Genomic DNA, 19,739 nt, shown 5'->3' with positions numbered 1-19,739 from the left:
CAAATGAAGATTGGTAAGAAATACACATGTGCCTGTAATATTAATTAAGAATTCCAAAGATCACCTTTTAGTTTTCATCCCATTATCAACTTGTGATTTTGTTTCCTTTACAAGATAAAACATTGCTTTTAACCTACCACATCTTGGGGGCCAGAAACAGAACCACTATCATTGTCAGATAAAAGCATGAGAAAAATACTCAGAAATGTATCTAACTGGATATAAAGAGGAATTCCAGTTCTGACTCTTAAAAAATGCTAGACTATCTTCTTTGTAAAGCACTACAAAGAATAATCTGCTCTAAGTGTTTTGAGGTCCTTATTTCCTTATTTTAAACAACAACAATTTTGCAGAGTACTTGCTTTGATAAATTTGTATTATGTTTTATGTGGAGCCAATTTTTAACCTTCAATTCAGAATCACAAAAAAACACAACCGTCAGAGCACAAAAACAAATCAAATCACACTTTCCTCTAATGGTGGTTGCATCACTTAGTTCTTCAAGTTTATAGCTCAATTAGTTTTTACAATTCTTTAAGTACACGTCCTTGAAAACATCTTTGCCCTTCTTATCCTAATGGTCTGCCTTCTTAATCTACTGCACTGGTATTCTTACAACCTGTAACTTGATAAAATTGCACTCTTATTTATTATAAAATACTACATACATCCGCAGTAGTTCTTTACTGGTCATGCTCATCTTATTACCACTGCATATATGCCACTAAGAGCTATCAAAAATGATGACTTTTTTATAGTGTCTGATGTTTAAGGCACAGAATCCGAAGTTAGAAAACCCTACAAAATCATTCTTTCAAAACATGTTCCCCGACTCTATGCCACGACATTGGTAAGCACACTTTCAGAAGCAGATAGTCCAGAAGTTCCTCTTCTGGCATAAGGTTTGGAAGTCACAGGACAAGGTGCAAGAGAACTACAGGAAAATCCTCTCTTTAAAAGTATGGCCTGCACTGGGGTGCCTTGGTGCTTCAGTCAGTTGAGGGTCTAACTCTTGATTTTGGCTCATGTCATGATCCCAAAGACATGGAATAGAGTCCCATGTCAGCTCCACACTGAGCACAGAGCCTGCTGCTTAAGATTCTCTCTCCCCATCCCTCTCCCCAGTTCCTGCATGCTCTCTCATACACACACACACACACACACACACACACACGTATGTATATATCACATGTATGTATATATATTTATTTATAACTATATATACTTTATACATAAATATATACATATATACAGCCTGAATTTATAAGGTCTACACATCAGAGATTTACCTGTGCTAATGAACTCTCTTTCAAATGGTATCTCCAGAAAGACTCTGTTTATTCAACGGTTTGGGAAAGAAAAGTTCCTTTGAGGTTTTGTTTTGTTTTCAAGAGTGTGGGAGGTCTGAAATCATGGATGGAACATAAAAGGAGGAATGCGATAACCAAGGGAGAGCTTATGTGCATCTGACCCATCAGGAAAAGAGTGAATACTGTGACAGAAGTACAGAGAAAGAAAGGCAGGTGGACACAAAGCCACATGGAACACAGAGACTGCCTCCTATGCTACTAAATACAACGCCCACGTCACTTCCATAGCGTTCATGGGGAGGTAGGACCGGCTCAGAATTAATTGGATCAGGTATGCATAAATGTGCCTTAATTCACAATCTAGTTTAAAATGAAGATGGTCAAGAAAGAGAAAGAATAATCCAAGGATTCATTTCAAGACCATCTAAGGTGAGTAGAATAACCTCATAATTTGGAAATAATACCTTGGTTTCATAAAAATTACATGATGCTGCAAAGGTTTTTGGTGCCTTATCCATGTATAATCTTTAAACATACTTTTCCTTCCTGTTGCTCCATGTAAGTTCTAACAAAAACGCCTCACCAACCCCTAACCAAAGCTGCTCACAAAGAAAATACTTTATTTTTAGACGTGAAACTTATAAGACAATGACATCTGGTTCTAAATTCTCACCCACATTTCTGGCCAGATTGCAAATGCATTAAATTAAATGAAAACATTCATGTAGGAGGGTCATCTTGTCCAGATGTTTTAAATGATGTGCACATAAGATATAATAATAGTTAACTGTAATAATTAACTGTAATGGTGACCAAGGTGTTGAACAGTTTCCATTGGTAAGAGTTCTGCATATTTCTTAGAATCATGGTCTTTTGATGCTAAATTATGCATTCTCTTTCTTGAAGGGGATTTTCAAACTACATAGAAACAGCCACAATTTTGGGGTAAGATCTATGAGGTTTTGTTTTAAGGGAATTTATCAATAAGGTATTTTTGTGAGCTTATCCTGAAAATCACTTAGAAGGAATTGCTACTCTGGGACTTATAGCACGAGTTTATCTGGCACTGTTTTGGCCTCATATCCTACCTATTAGCTGGAAAATGCAGCATCTTTATAAAAAGAGCTATTTAATTCGATTAGTTTTAAGTAACCCACAAAAGGACTGAACAAAGGCCCTTCAAGAGATTCTTAAAATATATAATTCTGTTTTTTAGGAAATAAGTTTATCTCAATAGTCAGGAAAAACTATAAAAGGGCTTAAGACAACTGTTGAGAATTAAGTGTATAGTGCTAGATATAACTCAGAAGAGACTGCATAGAGGGGCGCCTGGGTGGCTCAGTCAGTTAAGCGTCTGACTTCAGCTCAGGTCATGATCTTGTGGTTCATGGTTCGAGCCCCACGTCAGGCTCTGTGCTGACATCTCAGAGCCTGGAGCCTGCTTCAGATTCTGTGTCTCCCTCTCTCTGCCCCTCTCCTGCTCACACTCTGTCTCTCTCTCTCAAAATAAGTATTTAAAAAATTGTTTTTAATAATTTAATGTGAAAATCTACATTCTAATGCCATTTTTAAACTAAAAACAGCCATTTAGTTACCTTAAATAGCTAAACCAATTAAACCAGTGTTCCTCAGATTGTGTTTGCAGATCCAGCTGGAGGAAAAGAAAGTATAGAAATGGGAGTGTTTAGACACTTTTGCAACAGTTTTAAAAAGTAATGTTATGACTACTGGATCTAATTATTTAAAAGGAAAATTCATATCTTTTTCCATTCACTGATTTTCATTGTATTCTACAAAATAAATATTTGCAATGGACACAAAATTTACACGAAAAAACAATAGACATAAACTCTATTCCTTTTGCACAGTTAATGCAAAAAAACCCACTGCATTAGACAAGTACTCTGGCCAGAATCCCCCGGTGTCAGCAAGTGAATGAGTGCTAGAGGTATCACAAGAGAAAGCCTGACCCAATCAGGCCATCAGCAGTACTTCCACACAGAGAGGACCAGGCGTAGGGAGGGCAGAGCAGGAGAGCACCTGTTTGCAGGACACAGGGGTCCCTTTAGTGAAACTTACCGAGGACCCAGTACTTAGCTATTGTGAAGAAGCATTTTAGGATCATCTTCTCTTTAAAAACAGAAGTCAGAGCTATTCCCCTCAATTAGTTCAGGGAAGAGGAGAAAATTTTATACGGATGCTTTCCCTTACATATGTACATGTTTCTGCATTAATACTTGGTAACTGGGGCATTAGTGAGAAATGTTACTATTCCACATAAAGATATATTTAGAAAAGAAATGCTGTGGCGCCTCGGTTCCTAAGGCAGTTAAGCGTCCAACTCTTGATTTTGCTTCAGGTCACAATCTCACAGTTCGTGAGTTCGAACCCCACATACGTAGGACTCTGTGCTGATGGCATGGAGCCTACATGGGACTGTGTCTCCCTCTCTCTCTGTCCCTCAACTGCTTGCTCTCTCTCTATCTCTAAAATAAATAAAAATAAAAACTTTAAAAAAAAAAAGGCTGATTAGGATTTTAGAAAATCACCCAGTTTATACGGGCTGGGAAATTCAAGTAATTTTAGGAAATTGAAGATTTCATGAAGTATAAACCTTACCTTAGAAGTAACTTAAGCTTTTGTATTTCAAAAGAATTGTCTTCTAATTGTTCCATACATTCGCTGACAATAATTGTGTAACTCAGCTTAAACCACAGCAGAGAGGAATCTTTTCTTTGTAGAGGGTGACAAGTTCAGCTAACACCAGCAATGAGGTGTTAGTGAGCTATTACAATTCACTTTCTGTACAGGACGGATCAGAACCCAGGTGGCAAATACGGTGTGCCTGGAAGCAAAGGGCTGCTGGGTCATCGGACTCAGAGCATGTCCAGCGACTGTGAACATCTACAGTTGGAGAGGAATGAGTATCCTATTTTCTAGTTCTTGGTGTTTTTACCATGGCTGATGGGGAAACCTGTGGAAGAAAGGGTTCTCAACTGCTTCCCACGGATCATCCGCTCTCCTGCAGTGGGGGCTGGGCGTATTATAGTGAAGGGATGTCACTCCCTTCACTCCCAACTGAGGTTGTTCCGTCATGGGGCAAAGGGGTTCTGTAGACGCAAGTAAGAACCCAGAGCACTTGATTCTGACTTAATCAAAGGAGAGATGAGCATGGATGTTCTATTCAATCAGGTGAGAGTCCCTCAGAGAGACTGGGCTCCTTTCTGAATAGATTTTCCCGCTGGCCTTGGGTATTCCTAGAACCACAAAGAAGTGTGGACAACCACATAAGCTTAAAAGAGGAAGAGAAAGTAACCCGAGAAGGGAAAGCAGGCCAGTCAACAGCTACTGCAGCCTTGTGCTGCCCTGAGCCACAGCTAGTCTCCTCACCATGGAAACTGCAGGAAAAAATACAGTTTTAAACCACTGAGTTTGTGGTCATATACTATGCAGTATTAAAAATACCAAACTAAAATCAATAAATGAATCCAGACTAGTAAATTCTCAGCAAGGGGTCCATGTAATCTACCCATCTTCATGTAAAATGCCTTCGTGAAGATTGCTTTCATTCACTGTACTTTAAATCAGTGGACAGTATTCAATCTCTTTTAAATCATGTGATTCAAATCTTCTTTGCATAAATACCGAGAATTTAACAAGTATCCTGACTTCTCTCATTTAATCAGACAATTACACTAGGAGGAAAGCAAGTCACCTGGGCACAAGGGAAAGCCACACTGTATGTGACTCTCCACACACATCTCTAAACTTTAAGATGCATGATGAGCTCTAAAATAAATTCTTCTTGAAAAAGCAGAATGGAGGGGAGCCTGGATGGCTCAGTTGGTTAAGCATCTGATCTTTGGTTTCGGCTCAGGTCATGATCTCTCAGTTCACGAGTTCAAGACCCACATAGGGCTCTGTGCTAACAGCACAGGGCCTGCTTGGGATTCTCTGTCTCCCTCTCTCTCTGCTCCTCCCCCATTCTCTCTCTGTCTTTGTGTGTGTGTGTGTCTCAAAATGAAAAAACTTTTAAAAAGAAGAAAAATTAGAATTGATATTTTAAGCAGTATAATATAACTGATTTATACTGTTTTTTAAAAACACTGTATAATATTAATTTATCCCTCAAGGTAAAATATAATGTATTTATTGCTAGTCTTAAAAAAGGAGTAGGAGGGGACATGGGACACCTGAATGGCTCATTTGGTTAAGTGTCGATCAAGCTCAGGTGAAGATCTCACTCCAGCTCAGGTGAAGATCTCACAGTTCATGAGCTTGAGCCCCATGTCAGGCTCTGCACTGACAGCACAGAGCTTGTGTGTGATTATCTCTCTCTCTCTCCCTCTGCCCCTCCTCTGATCACATGTACTCTCTCTCTCACTCTTTCAAAATAAATAAATATTTTTTTAAAAAGGTGGTACACCATTCTATGCTATACACAGTATCACAATTATTGCCAACATGGTTTTAGAGTTGCCGGCTTCAGACAGTTTGCAACAATCACAAGAAATATATTATCAACAGAGAACATCTAGGATTTCTTTCCCAAAACAAAATCATCAAGTGACAACAGGCCTTTAATATTTTTCTGTACATAAGCCTGCTACGTCACTGACTTCATTACATATTTCTTCATATGCCCTTCGATCAGACACAGAAAGAAACCGGGTACTATACTATGCTTTGGTGCAATTTAAGGGTAGGGCAGGGTATTTAAAAAGGTTGGAAAACATCATACTTCCACCATTTTTGATTTCAGAAAGATTAGGAGAAAGAAAACTGAAATAGGAGGGGTGGGAAGTGAGGCCTTTTCCAAAAGGACCAAGAGGCACCGGACTACTCAAGTACCTAGAGGATCTGGTTTATGATCAACAGACACATTAATACCAAGCTGTTAGGTAACAGTTGAGAGCTGAGCAATTAGATGTGAGTGTGAAGATGCTAAAGCCAGATATTCTTTCTCAGGGCCCGTAACATTCGTGGTAGAAACAAACAGGAACTCAAGTCACCTGATTCACAAAAGTTTCCTGCTTCTAATCGTATTATATTTATTTGGTACTTTCTATGTGCCATCGCTTTACATGCATTAACATTCTTTTAAGTTTGTTTATTGATTTTGAGAGAGACTGAGACAATGCAAGTGGGGGAGGGGCAGAGAGAAGGGAGAAAGAGAATCCCAAGCAGGCTCCACTCTGTCAGCACAGAGCCGGTTGGGGGGCTTGAACTCAGGAAACCATGAGATCACGACCTGAGCCACCCAGGAGGCCCTGAATTAACATTCTTAACCCTCACAACCTTATGAGGTTTTCCCAACTGTTCAAGTTACCCCGTCAATAATTGGAGAGCTGAGCTTTGAGCCCACACTTTTAACCAACCAAGCAAGCTCCGTGAGAGAATTAAGCCTAATGTCCAAAAGCACCCATTCTTTAAATATTAACTTCTCTATGCTTCTAGAGTGGTACCATTTTTGAGAAACCTGACAAATAGTCTCCGAAATCATTATCTGTGTTCTGTGGTTCAGAGGAAGAAGCCTGGTTAGAAAGGCAGCAACCACACCATAGATGAACACTTTTGACAACTCTAAGGACTTGGTAGTCACATACAAGAAAGAAGCTTTAGTGATACGTAGCATGAATTCAACAACCAAATCCATGTAAAATACTGGAGACCTGTATGTCTTAGTAGGAATCTGTTCTAATTTAGTAAACTGAGAGGGTCCCAACTGGCAGCTGATACAGCTGGCCATCTCTTCCAGTGAGGTACACCCAACTTCAGACAATAACCATGACACACATCGTAAGGAACCTTAAACGCAACCTCAGGACACTGAACAAAGTCTCGTGTGTTATATTTTTTACTTAGTCCTCCCTGTCCATTGCCCATTCCGGAGAAGACTTCCTCGAAATGTTCTAATCTGGTTAACATGAGCACAATAAAGGATTATTCAGAAAAATTAAGTAATTCCTCATACAATCCAAAGACAGCCCTAGGAGTGATTAAAACTGGGACAAAGACCTTCACTTCTATTGGTTTTATAGTAAGAGGATGAAAGGAATTAACAGTTTCCACCTTTTGCGCAATAAATTCAGTGGGATATACACATGCCAGGACTTGATGGCCTCTCATTTAAGCCTCATAATCTCCCCTCCAAGGTATGGAATATGACTGCTCTTCTATAGAGCCTAAAACTGCAACTCAGGGAGGTGACCTTCCCACGATTACATGGCTGTATCAGAGGCAGGGTTTAATCTTCACATTACCCGACTCAAAACACTGATTCTTTCGCCCATACCAGAACGCCTTCCTTGGGTTCCCGGAACTTCCAGAAGACATACTAGTCTAGTTCGGGCTTTGCCTCAGTGTCTACCAACATGCTTCCTAGCAACTTCTGGAGGCCAGTGGTGCAATATGGAATCAGTGGGAGCCGGGAGGGGGACATTTGGGATGGGGGGAGAGAGGTGGTTGGAAGATGAGGAAAAGTGTGATCACAGGACTCAAAGGCAACAAAACATTAAAATTATAGTCACCAAGTATACACCCCACCCATCCATTCCGATGTTCCAATTATTCCTAATGAAATTTCCAATCCTTCATAGGTATGATAGCACTTCTGGACACTACAAAGCATTTTCAGGTTTTATAATGTCTTCCAAATACATATTCTACATGCATGTAACACATCTGAATCCATATGTGTATTCTACTGTTTTACTTTCACTTCATATAAATCATTATATTATATACAATGCTTACATACACCGTTACATATTTAAATTTATGTTTACATAGAATGCATAACATATGTAACATTACATATTATTTCAATATATTTTATATTGTTACATATGTAATAAATATAATCATATTTAATATTTATATATGCCATGTCTATATGATTTTCTGCAATTAGGGTGAGGATGCAGAGGAAAACAGAAAAACAGCAATTAAAAAACAGATTTTCAGTGGCCTGTTGATCTCAGGTTTTAAATCCCTGTGCAGATTATAGAAAGAGAATCCCAGGGGCTAATCTACTTCACTTGTAGAAAAACCCAGAAGGGGAAGGACCAAATCCAAGGCTTGCAACCCTCAAACCACCCCTCTGTCATGGTCATTTACACCCAGGGACTCAGCTGGCTTTTAGACACCACACAGACAGATTGTGTCACATCTGATAATTTAAGGAGATGAATGACCTCATCTAATTACCATAGACGGTTTGCTCTGTGATGAGTTACCATTCCCCTATGCTTATGTATTACCATAGAGTACTAATATAAATTTTAAACAATTATTCACCAGCAGACCTAACACCACATATCAATCCCCTGGGCACTGGGCTACACATGCACCATAATATTTTACCTCATGGAAATTAATTCTGATTTCCACAGTTATATCGACAGAAAAATCAGGTGTTCTGAGAAACAACCAAGCCTTCTACATGTTTAATTTAGACCAGTGCGCACTCCCTCCATTGTGCCCACCCTCCTGAGGCCTCGCATGGCCCATTTGTTGGTCTCCCCTAACATTTTCACAGATGCAAATTTAAGTCAATTCTAATATAATGTCAAGGCAAGGAGGGTTTGGTATTTTTAAAAGTGACAAACATTATAAGATTTTTACACATTCCTTTCTGTGGCAAATGTCAAGACGACTGCCATGAAGAGGCAGGTTCCCGGCACTTGAAATCACCCGGTTTCAACGGTATCACCAAGTTATATTCCTGAGTCATGTTATTAACGCATAATGTTTCATCTAAAACATCCCTTTCCTCCAGGAATCGATTAAACATGTGCAGGAGTAATTTTATTTAGGTGTTTAATTTCTCCCCACACAAGATGAGAGTTTGTGACAGGCTGACCTCCCTAGTATACTGTAAAGGGAAGGGGTGGGGTTAAATGAGTCTAACTAATCATCAGTTGGATGAGTCAAATGAAGACTGGCCTTTTCCAGTATGCTCTTGGCAGATTTTTACTGACTTCTGTGTTGGTTGCTAAAAATGCAACTGGTCTCGATTTTACTCTTCTGTGCTCACCCAATTTGTAGGGTTGTCTGGAATCATTTCTATAAACATCAGGGACACCCAGCTTTATTGACTTTCCAATATTCTGTCTTGAAGCTGAAAACTCACATCTTTGTTTGAAAATGAGAGGTTATCAGCAAAGGGATGGCTTTTAAAAATAGATCCAAGCTTCTGTGGCACTCTTCTCATACAACAGGTGCTGGCTGAAATGTCAAGATAAAACACATCAAATCCTCTGTGGTTCTGCTGTCTTCGTGGTCCCTTTTACGACACAGGTTCTGTCCTTGACTCAGAGACACAACACTTCACTCACTCTACTCCTTTCATTTCCTCTTTATGATTAAAGGCTACACAAGTTTTAGGAAGAGTCATTTCTAAGTCCTGCCAAGCAATTCCTTTTCCCGTTCATTTCAGGCTTTTCTAATGGCCCGAGTGATATATTAGCACAATAATCTAGCTCGCTAAACCTCAGTCATCAATTCATGATCTCTTGAAGGCAGAAAAATCACATGTGGTACAAATAATAAAGCCTGCCCATTAAACAGTCCTTCAAAGTTCCCCAAGCATCCTCTCCTTTGATCCTCATAATATAACACTGTGATTCAGGATTAAGTTAATATTATCCTTGTTCTGCAGATCGAGAAACTGAAACTGAGAGTTAGTTTTGCTCTGCTTTACAATGACTGCTCTCTCCACTCGAGTCCACTGCTGGAATACGCAGCCAATCGAAAAGTGGACTCGGTTGGATGCTATCATACCAAAGCTCCTGCCATAAAATGGCAGCAAACTATAGCAGGTAAGTGTAGGACTCTGAACCAAGCCAGGTGGGATTAATTTTAGCTCCTACGAAAATTCAGAAACGTTCTTCACACTCTAAGGTTCACTTCCCTCATCTATAAAACAGGGAAGATATTAATACTTATCTTAGGGGACTGACTTCAAAGGTGGATAGCTTAAAAAACATGCAGTGTTACTTTACAGTGATTGGCGTCTGGAAGGAGCTCAAAATTATTAGGAAGCAATATTATAAGGACTGGAAGATAGTTGTTAGTAATCAGTGTCCAGATATTCTACAGGAAGAGACCTCAGAATTAGCTCAGGTACACTGTGAATACCTACGGGAGAGAAAAAAGGGCAGAATCACAAAAGGGAAATAAATAGCCCATTCTTCCCATCTGACTCTTCTCATCTCTTGTTACAAACCACAAGAGTGGCTTTTCCACACTGAGCTGGGACCAATGAGATCAAGATTGATTCTTAGATCCACTGGCATCTGCGATCCTCGCCATTCATTCAGTCATATTGGAAACTCAGGGAACCGCTGTGATGGCAGCGGCCAGTGATTTCCAGGCCTTCAGGAGACCTGAGATGCCTTAGTGAGGGGCGACCAGGGACAGGCTTCACAGGAATATCCTATCTGTCAGTACTTTCTTACCCTATCAAATTTGTTATTTTGTTTTCTCAACCAGGATCTGTCCCAATTCAAATTTCTGCCCCATGCTTACGACTGGACACTGGCAGTTACTGCCCTAATATGCCACATAACAAACATATAATGCTAAACTGGCAAAACAAAGAACGACTTTCTCTTTTTTTTCCTTTTCACGGATATTTCTTTGTCATCTTTCTACCATAAGCATATGCACATATTAAAACCTGCAAAACCACAAAGACCTTCAATATAATCTCTCCAAAAAAATAAAAAAATAAAAAAGACACAAGGGAACAAAATGTTACTATGTCCCAAGGGAATATAGCGGTCAACTGGAGTTTTGTCGCTATCAAGTAAAGAAGAACGCTACTTGGTGCCTCTCAAAATCTGAACATTACTAAGGTATATGTATTACATATCTGAATCGTGCCATTCCTTCCTGAGAATGGAATCTGTAATTTGGAACATCTCTCCAAAAACATCTCCAGCAAATAAAAGTGTGTCTATCCAATATTCCAACCATCTGCTTTAATTCTCAAGGCTGTTTCATATTTTAGAAGTTACTTTGTAAGACATTGTTTTCCCTCTTGATCCCTTCCTCACCTGCCTCTGTCAGAACACTCACCCATCAATCACAGCCTCTCTCAACTCTTTCCTCGGTGCCATTTGGCCTTCTCCCTCGGAGAAGCCCAAACCTCCGGTCTGGTAGCACTTATTTGGTGGTCTCTACAACCTTCCCCACCATCCAGGAGCTTTTTTCTAAAAACTCTCTCTTCTTCTCTTCCTGAGGACTTAAAGAAAACCAGAGACTGCAATGGGAGGTGATCCTGATGGAAGTCCCACCCCTTTCCCCAGCTGTTGGTATTATATCCTTGACATTAACTCCCATGATTGATGATCTAGCCACTACCATTGAAAAATATTTCCTCTTTTGATCTAAGATAGTCCCATGGGTTTCTGCTATGTACAATTCCAAACGGCCTAATAAAACTCTTAATTCTGTAAAGAAAAGAATGTCAAATCCCTTAAGCGTCCTTTTCTAAACTGACTGTCTCTCTTTCCTCACCATGCCACATTGCTTGAAAGAATAATCTGTACTTACTGTCATATTCTCACCCGCTACCAACTCCTCAAGGCACTGAACCCATGCTTCTGTCTGCAATACCTACCAGAACTGTTCTTATTTAACCAAAGCACCTGCAGACAGATATTTCTAAGGACCTAATAGTCTAAGAGACACTGAAAATGCAAGATGTCCAACAGTAAAATGATTACCTTCACCCCCTCCATTCCTCCAGTGTTCTCTAGTCCACAAAGTTCACTGTAGCAGGATATACCTGATAGAATCTTAGAATGATCTGCGACCTCTCTTCCTGATTCCTCAAATCCCATAACCTACAGTACTTGAAATTTTACTTCTCTATCAGGTTTCCCGTCTGCTCTGCCTCCCCTTGCCACTCTTCTCTCGTGGACCCTGGGCGGCTCTCACTCTGGGAATGCTGCAATGGTTTACTAACTGCTCTAGATGTCTCTGCTTCAGTTATCGGCCCTCTTGAATCCGTCATCTACAAACTGCGATTCGAAACCTATTACTTTTATCTCTAATGTGAAAAAAATCTCAGAAGGAAGGCCAACATTGTTTGAGAATGCAGAGCTTGGCTCCCATAAACTTCCATGTTGCTGTGAACACTGCCCATCTTCCACCTCAGATGAGGTAGAAATGGAGCCCTGATGCAAACATTTTGTAACCTCCACTCAAACCAATGGGCCAGTCCCAACAACACCTCTTCCCACCCAGAAGCGCTGTGCCTAATACAAAGCAGTCTTTCTTCAACCCGCTAGGTGCTTTTTCCTTGCTCATGCTCTGACAGATCCCACCGCTTTAGAGTGGGCATAGAGATGTAAATGTCTTCCCTGGGGACTCTCTTCCTCAGTTTGGATACACAGCATGTAGTTCAGTGCACTACATAATTTGCACTGAATAACAATAACTGCATTAACTGCTAAATTACATGTGATGCTAAAGATATCTGAAGAGATGCTTGAAAAGAGTGTAAATTAAAACTATTTTTAAACTATAACATGCACTATGTCCTTAGAAGTCCAAAGTCTTAAATGTACTTCCTAGAAGCCTACCTGCCTGCAAGCTATTTCACTTCTTATCATCGAATTGAAGAAACTGACTCCTAGGACTTCTGCTTTGATGAGCAGCCCATCAGCTGATTAACCATTTCCTCTGTGGTTTTCTTAAAAAGATAATGTTGAGTTGCTTCTATTTTTTGAGATCTAGACAACGGCACTGTCTTTTGTTTCTAAGGTGCATGTCCATAGTATAAACATTTAGACCTCTATAAATGAGTATTCTGTTCCGTCAACATAATTTCCAGGATAACCACACTCACTTGGGAAATGGGCAAAAAAATGAAAATGAAACAATAACCAGTTGCCCTCTTTGGCATCCTTAATGTCAATCGGGCCGTGAAAATTGGAAAACTCCTTTGTCTGCGCCACGTACACATGCATCATTTCTCATGGCATTTTCGCCACAACACCTTTTGATGGCTTTTCTAAAAAAGATTTTCTCAGTGTGCCTAAGCCCATTTATTTTACTGAGCCATTCTTTCCTTAACCCTCCAAATAAGACATCATTAATGTCGAACCATCCCTTTATATAGCCTGGCAGTAGGCATCTTAGACAGAGAACAATTTTATTAGCTCCTTCTCCTCTTTCCCCTAATTATCCCCCACAGTATGTGGGCAAATGTCAGAGGAAGCAATTGTATAGACTGTTTGACAATTTGGGTGGAAGTGTTGATCACGTATAACAGATTTATGAGCACATCCAAATCCTTCAACAATTGCCCTATAGAGAGAGGAATATTCAAGAGTAAGAGAAAGTCCTTTGAAACAGTGAAAGAAGATTCAAAGAAGGCCCTGAGGTCTAGTCGTGGGTAATGTGGAAAAAACAAACCCAAAACTCTCCATCTGATTTGGTGCTATATGCAAATAATAATAAATTATGATTAACAGGAAATGTGCAGGTGTATGAAAGAGAGACAGAGAAGTAGTAACTAATTATCTGAATAAAAAGAATACAGAGGTTTTTTTCTTTTCTTTTTAGTTTGCCAAGACATAATTATAATAAATTTTTAATTACTCACAAAAAAAGAATTTCAAATTGACAGTAAGATTATCCCCAAATCAGAAGCATTGAAATGGACAACACCATTATTATCCATTGCCATCATTTCTAGTTTAGGTTGTTCCTCCATTTATGATATAGAATTTAAAATGTATTCTCTTTTTTTAATCCAGCAGAGGCATATGGTTTAAAAAAAATCAGCAGAAGAAAATGTTAAAATAACATTTAGCCAGAAATATCCTGCATTCATATTCAAAAAGAACTTTAAATATTGCTTCACATGTAACAACCTGATTCTGCATTATTGAAATTAACTGTAAAAGTGTGCCAGTTTGTTGGGGCCGTAGTGTCAATCTTTTCCTTGTTTATTATCTTGCTAAAATCCGTATAAGTGGCAATTTTAAAGGAGCAATAACATTGAATGACTACAAATTACATAAACCTAGAAGTTTATATTTTACAAATGAAATTTTCAAAACTGTTCACATTTATCCTTTATTCCTAAAGCATGACACACCAAGTACGTTTAGTTCTTACACTTTTCTAAGCATTCCATATCTACCTGGCAGAAATAAAAATTGCTTAGTATGCAATGGCCTTTTAATAGGTGCCCGGCATTTCAAGTGCAATACCTTTTTTCCCCACACTTATGTTTTTAAAAAGATGACAAAATCTTCTTTCAAATCATACTCCATTTGCTACTCATCAACTATGTTAGTAAGTTGTTTCTATAGGACCTGAGCATCACAAGCTGTTTTTGTATCCAGTATCTCATTTGACTCTTGATAAATTATTCTGAAATGCTAGTGTTATAAAAATATTTTGAAAGAGATTCAATCCCTAAAAACACTTGTGGATTATCAGAAATCTTCAAGCATACATATTTGTTCATAAATTTGCCCTACTGAGGCTTTTCTACCCTAGCCAACCACTTGACAAAAGTTAGAAAAATACATACGTGCGTGCACACACATATATGTATATGTATAAGCAAAAATATTCCCTAATAAACAAAATACTATAACACGAAGTAGACAGATTATCTAATCATGCAATGTTGATATTTTGGACCCTCAAGAAAAGGTAACTACAGTATTTTTCACAAAGTTCTACACCATTTTTATTTCAGTTGACATTGAAGTCGATTGTCTTTTTCTTTCTAATCTGTAAATAATGACACAACTAGTTTCATGATTTTGTGTCCACACACACACAAAATAAATCACATTTGTAAGCTACATGGTGAGCCATCTCCATACCAAACTCCATAGTTCCAAGTTTACTGGAAAGCAACCATATGCAAGGCTTGGGAACATGTGTGGCACTATGCACATAAATAGTCCATGGAAAGAAAAAGTGGCTCACACCGTGTGACACAGCATCTGATGCATACTACAAGCCTTAAGTAAATGCGAACTGGAGGAAAGAGAACAGAGTTCCTTCCCCACGGTAAGCAGCTTACATGTGTAAGTAACAACCAAATGTTACTTTTTAGAAATGCTGACACAAATTCTGATTCTTTTCAAACTTCTAAGTATGATTTAAGTTAGAATTTACTGTCTATGCAGTAAGATACTGAAGGAAATAAATCAGATGGTTTCTCTATGATATATATTATTTTAACCATTTAAGTCTCCACTTTAAGGTTATAAATAGTTTGAAGACAGACACTAGGAGGCAAGATGTGAATTGAGAAGAACAGATTGCTTTCTTGGAAATCTGCATCTGTATTAAAAAATAGGGAAAATAATAGAAATTTCTGAGTATGTGTTTTAAATAATTGTACTCCAGAATACATATTAATTCAATAACAGTTTGTTAGGGGTACAATATCTGAAGTTATTTTAAAAATTCCTAAACACAATGTTAGTTCTTATATATACTTCTAAAACTAAATAGTAAATTTGAATACATAATTTGCAAGTGTTTTTTATATTTTTGCAAAACCTTACCATGTGTAAACCCAAAAATGAAGAGTATTTTATTATGTTATTTTTATCAATGTTGGAGAAATAATACAAAAGTATCTATGTAGCCAGGTGTCTTCGAAGAAAAAGAGTGGTAAAGTTTCTATTTTCAAGATGAACAACCTGTTACAGATTCTAATTTTATGTTATCTTTTAATTTTATGTACCTTTATTAAGTTAAAATTAAATTAGTGAAAGCCGTACAAAATAATAAAGGTACATTTTATTGCCTTTTATAAACCATAATAAACTTAGATTCTTACACCTTTCCAAAATGTTTTTTGGATTATATCCATTACAGTCTGCCTAATGCTCATTCAAATGCCAACCCAAATGGCTACACATATACCCAGATAGAAACATTAAGAAACTAAACAGAATGCTACTACTCATCTGAAAACTCTACCTACCGTTGCATATTTTAAACATACACCTGTGGCATAATCAATGTTATCTTATGATTAAGCTTTTGAGAACAAATTAAAGATCTGAGAAACTTAATTATTTATGTTAATTATTTATGTTCATGTTATGTTTTTAGGTTTTAATTTACACTCAACATTTTATCTCATATTTCATCTTAGGGCACGTTTCCTTATGCATGTAGTACATGAACAGAAACTGTTAAGCTCAAATGAAAATAATTATGTCACTTCTAACACATGAAAAAGATAGCCATTCCACTGTTACAACACAAAATAAGAAAAGCTTATCTTCCATAGTCTTTAAATATAAACTTGTGTAATAACAGAAAAAATATTTATATCTCCAGTATTTAAACTCCAAAGTACTTTGCTCTCATGGGATATAATTATTTCTTGTAGATACCTATAATTCTTATTAACATATTTATCCTATTACACAGTTTATATTAAGATCCCCATATACCAATGGGCTCTCAGCCAATTATTCTTGGCTGACTGGCATTTTGATATGACTGAGATAAAAGTTTCACATTAACAGTGGTTACAACTACAGTGTTTTTCTTTAAATACGGATTTGTAAATAGATTCCAAAATAAAGAGCAACAGATTTAAATTAGCATTACAATGCTGGCCAAATACATATTATTCTGAGTTTTAAAATAGAAGCATTTTCATTTATGTGCCAAGAAATTATTTCTAGAACAAGAGAGAACTCCCTCTTTGAAAACTATAACTTAAACTACCGGTATAACATGTGTTTTGATGAAATGAAATGAAAATGATGTGTTTTCCATTTGTATATAAACCAATATACATTAGATGGCTGCTGCCATATGGCATATTTATGATTCCCACTTTATTGAGACAATCATTTCCAGCAGAAAAACCTAACAGCAAAAACACTGCATCAAAATTCCTTTCTTGGTAGGAGGGGGGAAAAAATCGGGTAATTTCAGGGTTAGGTCTTAGATTTATAACAGTAATGATTTTAAACTATAATTTAATTAGGAAAATGTGCTATATGAGAATATATGGTAGATCAGAAAAAAAATAAAAAGAGGCTGTTTAGAATGATACATTATTTCTGTTCTTATTATAATAAAACTTAAGCCTTTGATATTATTGTAAACACTACTTAAAAAAAATTAAAACTTTCTATTAGTAATTCTAACTCAAGTCCCACCCAATGTGGGCACAATTAATTTTATACTGTCTCAATGGCATGTTCTTGCTCTTAAACTACCTAAAAACTATTGATAGCACTTCTTCTGGGAAAAGCAAAATTGTCAAAAATCCAAAAGAATTTATTAATGATTTCTAGACAAATTTAGAAACAGAAGTGTAGTAATTTGCCTTTAGTGATACCCTGGTCTTTGTACTGAGTTTTTATAAACTTGAATTTTTTCCCAAAGATCTGAGATTTCTCATGATAAGCACTCCATGTTAATTTTTTTCTTGCGAGAAAAGTACTTTGATGAAATTAACACTGCACTTATTTGAATTTCATAAAGTTTATTCAGAAATCTAACATGAAGGACAAATGTCAACTATCATTTCTCCTGTCCTCAGAAGATGGCATTTTAACTTTTGAAATGAATTACTGAAAAGGCAGAAGCCTTACAAATATAAGTGTTAATATTACTTACAAGAAACTGACTTAGCCCTACTAGGTCTTTTATTCACAAAATAATTTGTGAATTATTATTATGCCAATTAATTATTCACAAAATAATTAATGTTTCATTACTTCTAAAATATCTTAAATTTCCATTGTTAAAAAATAAATTTCAGATCCTTCCAAAGAAAAGAAATTGCGGTTTCCTAATTCCTTTTTTTTACCAATTATTTTCTGTCTCCAGTGAATTTCTAACTGTAAACATTAATTTCTTTTAATTTTAGGAAAGCATTTTTTTTTTGCAGATGTCCTTCTCACACTAAAGATCTGTACATTAATATTTTACAATGGTATGTTCAGGAATAAAAGGTTGTATTTTGTTGCATTTTAAAAAGTCATTGTTTTCCCCAATGGGGTGATGATGTGTTCCCTCCAAATGAAAGCAATATTGATAAATTGTCAGTTAAAAAAACTACATGTTCAAAATGTGTAAGCTGACCACACGGACTCCTTTTTAAAGAGCCACTTCTTTATTGGACACAAACACAAGCGACTCACTTGAGTTCTCGCTTTATAGGCCAAGCTACAAAAAGAATAAAAAATTAAATCACTAAAAGTGTCATTTCTTAATAAGAATGAATAATCTTGATGCCTCTTTAGAGTAATTCTTACTCCATATATTTCAAAATATCCGCTCGGAACTTCCTGCCAATTAAACTAAGACCTACAGATGGTATTTACCCTTTCGCTTCATAACAAAAAGGATCTGCAATCATTTTTATGGAAGACTATCTAAAAAGGGACATGACTGTAAATCAATGACGAAAAATATTAGACACTCCCCTTCTCCGGGTTAGAATGTGCATCCTTCAGATTCCTGCACTGACACCTAATGTAATAAATACTTTAAGCTGCATTTAAATTACAGCTTTGACTGCAGGGTTTTGTCTGGTAAAGACCCACTGTTAGCATCCACCAAAAACTCCGGGATTCAGCACTCAGCCAACAAAGGACAGCAAGTAATTCCCAACAGCATAAATACCGGGAAGGCTACCTTGGGCTTTGTTTTTGTTATGTAAAATGCATCAAAGTGACTCATCCATTTGAGATCACCTACTCTTAGAAGCTTTAAAGTAGCTTTAAGAACCAAAATAAATGCGTTCCCAAAAATGTCCGAAAGGCTCTTCAGCGCATTTTAAAATGTGTATGTATTTTTATGAGCTACTGACTTTGCTTCTTTTTTCCAGCCCAAGAGAACAGAGAATTATTCTTCATTCCCTTCCTGCCGAGTGACTATACAGTCACCTCTAAAACACTCTATTTCCAGAGCAACCGCGAATTTTGTAAGTTATTTTAGAAATGTTAAAAATAAAAGAAAATTGCACGAGACTCCGGAGACGTTCGTCCCTCCCTCAAAGAATAGGTTCTATTCATTCTAAGAACAGGAACGGCGTTGCCTGCCGGCACCTATAGGTGCTTCAGATGCAGGGCGACGGGGCTGGATGCTGCGGTCCCAGGACCGGCGGGCCCCCGAGGGGACAGCACTCGCAGCGGCGTCGGGCGAGCCCTCTTCGGCTGAGAAACTGTCAAGTGCGCCCAGTCATTTGGGAACTAAAGGAGTCTGGGCACCAGAGCAAGTAGCATCCCCCAGACCAAGGGAGGGGTAAGTCCAGGCTCCCCTCACAAGCCTGAAAATCACCCATGTGTAGAACACCCATCCAAACCCAACTTTTTCCCGGACCGGGCTTGGGGACAGCGGGTACCTGGCCGGAAACTTTTTCTCCCCGGCTCAGCTCAACTCCTCAAGTGCCAGCCTGGCACG

General features: G+C 37.8%; 1 protein-coding gene across 7 annotated transcripts in view; it reads right to left on the bottom strand.

Annotated features, from left to right (window-relative positions):
* CACNA2D1 (calcium voltage-gated channel auxiliary subunit alpha2delta 1) overlaps window positions 1–19,739 on the bottom strand; it is a 478,329-nt gene that overhangs the window by 458,335 nt on the left and 255 nt on the right. The gene's annotated exons all lie outside the window — the stretch shown is intronic.

The sequence above is a fragment of the Crocuta crocuta genome, unplaced genomic scaffold (assembly GCF_008692635.1).
Source record: "Crocuta crocuta isolate KB4526 unplaced genomic scaffold, BGI_CrCroc_1.0 scaffold417, whole genome shotgun sequence".
NCBI classification, from domain to species: Eukaryota; Metazoa; Chordata; class Mammalia; order Carnivora; family Hyaenidae; genus Crocuta; species Crocuta crocuta.
This window is presented reverse-complemented; position numbering and strand designations above follow the sequence as displayed.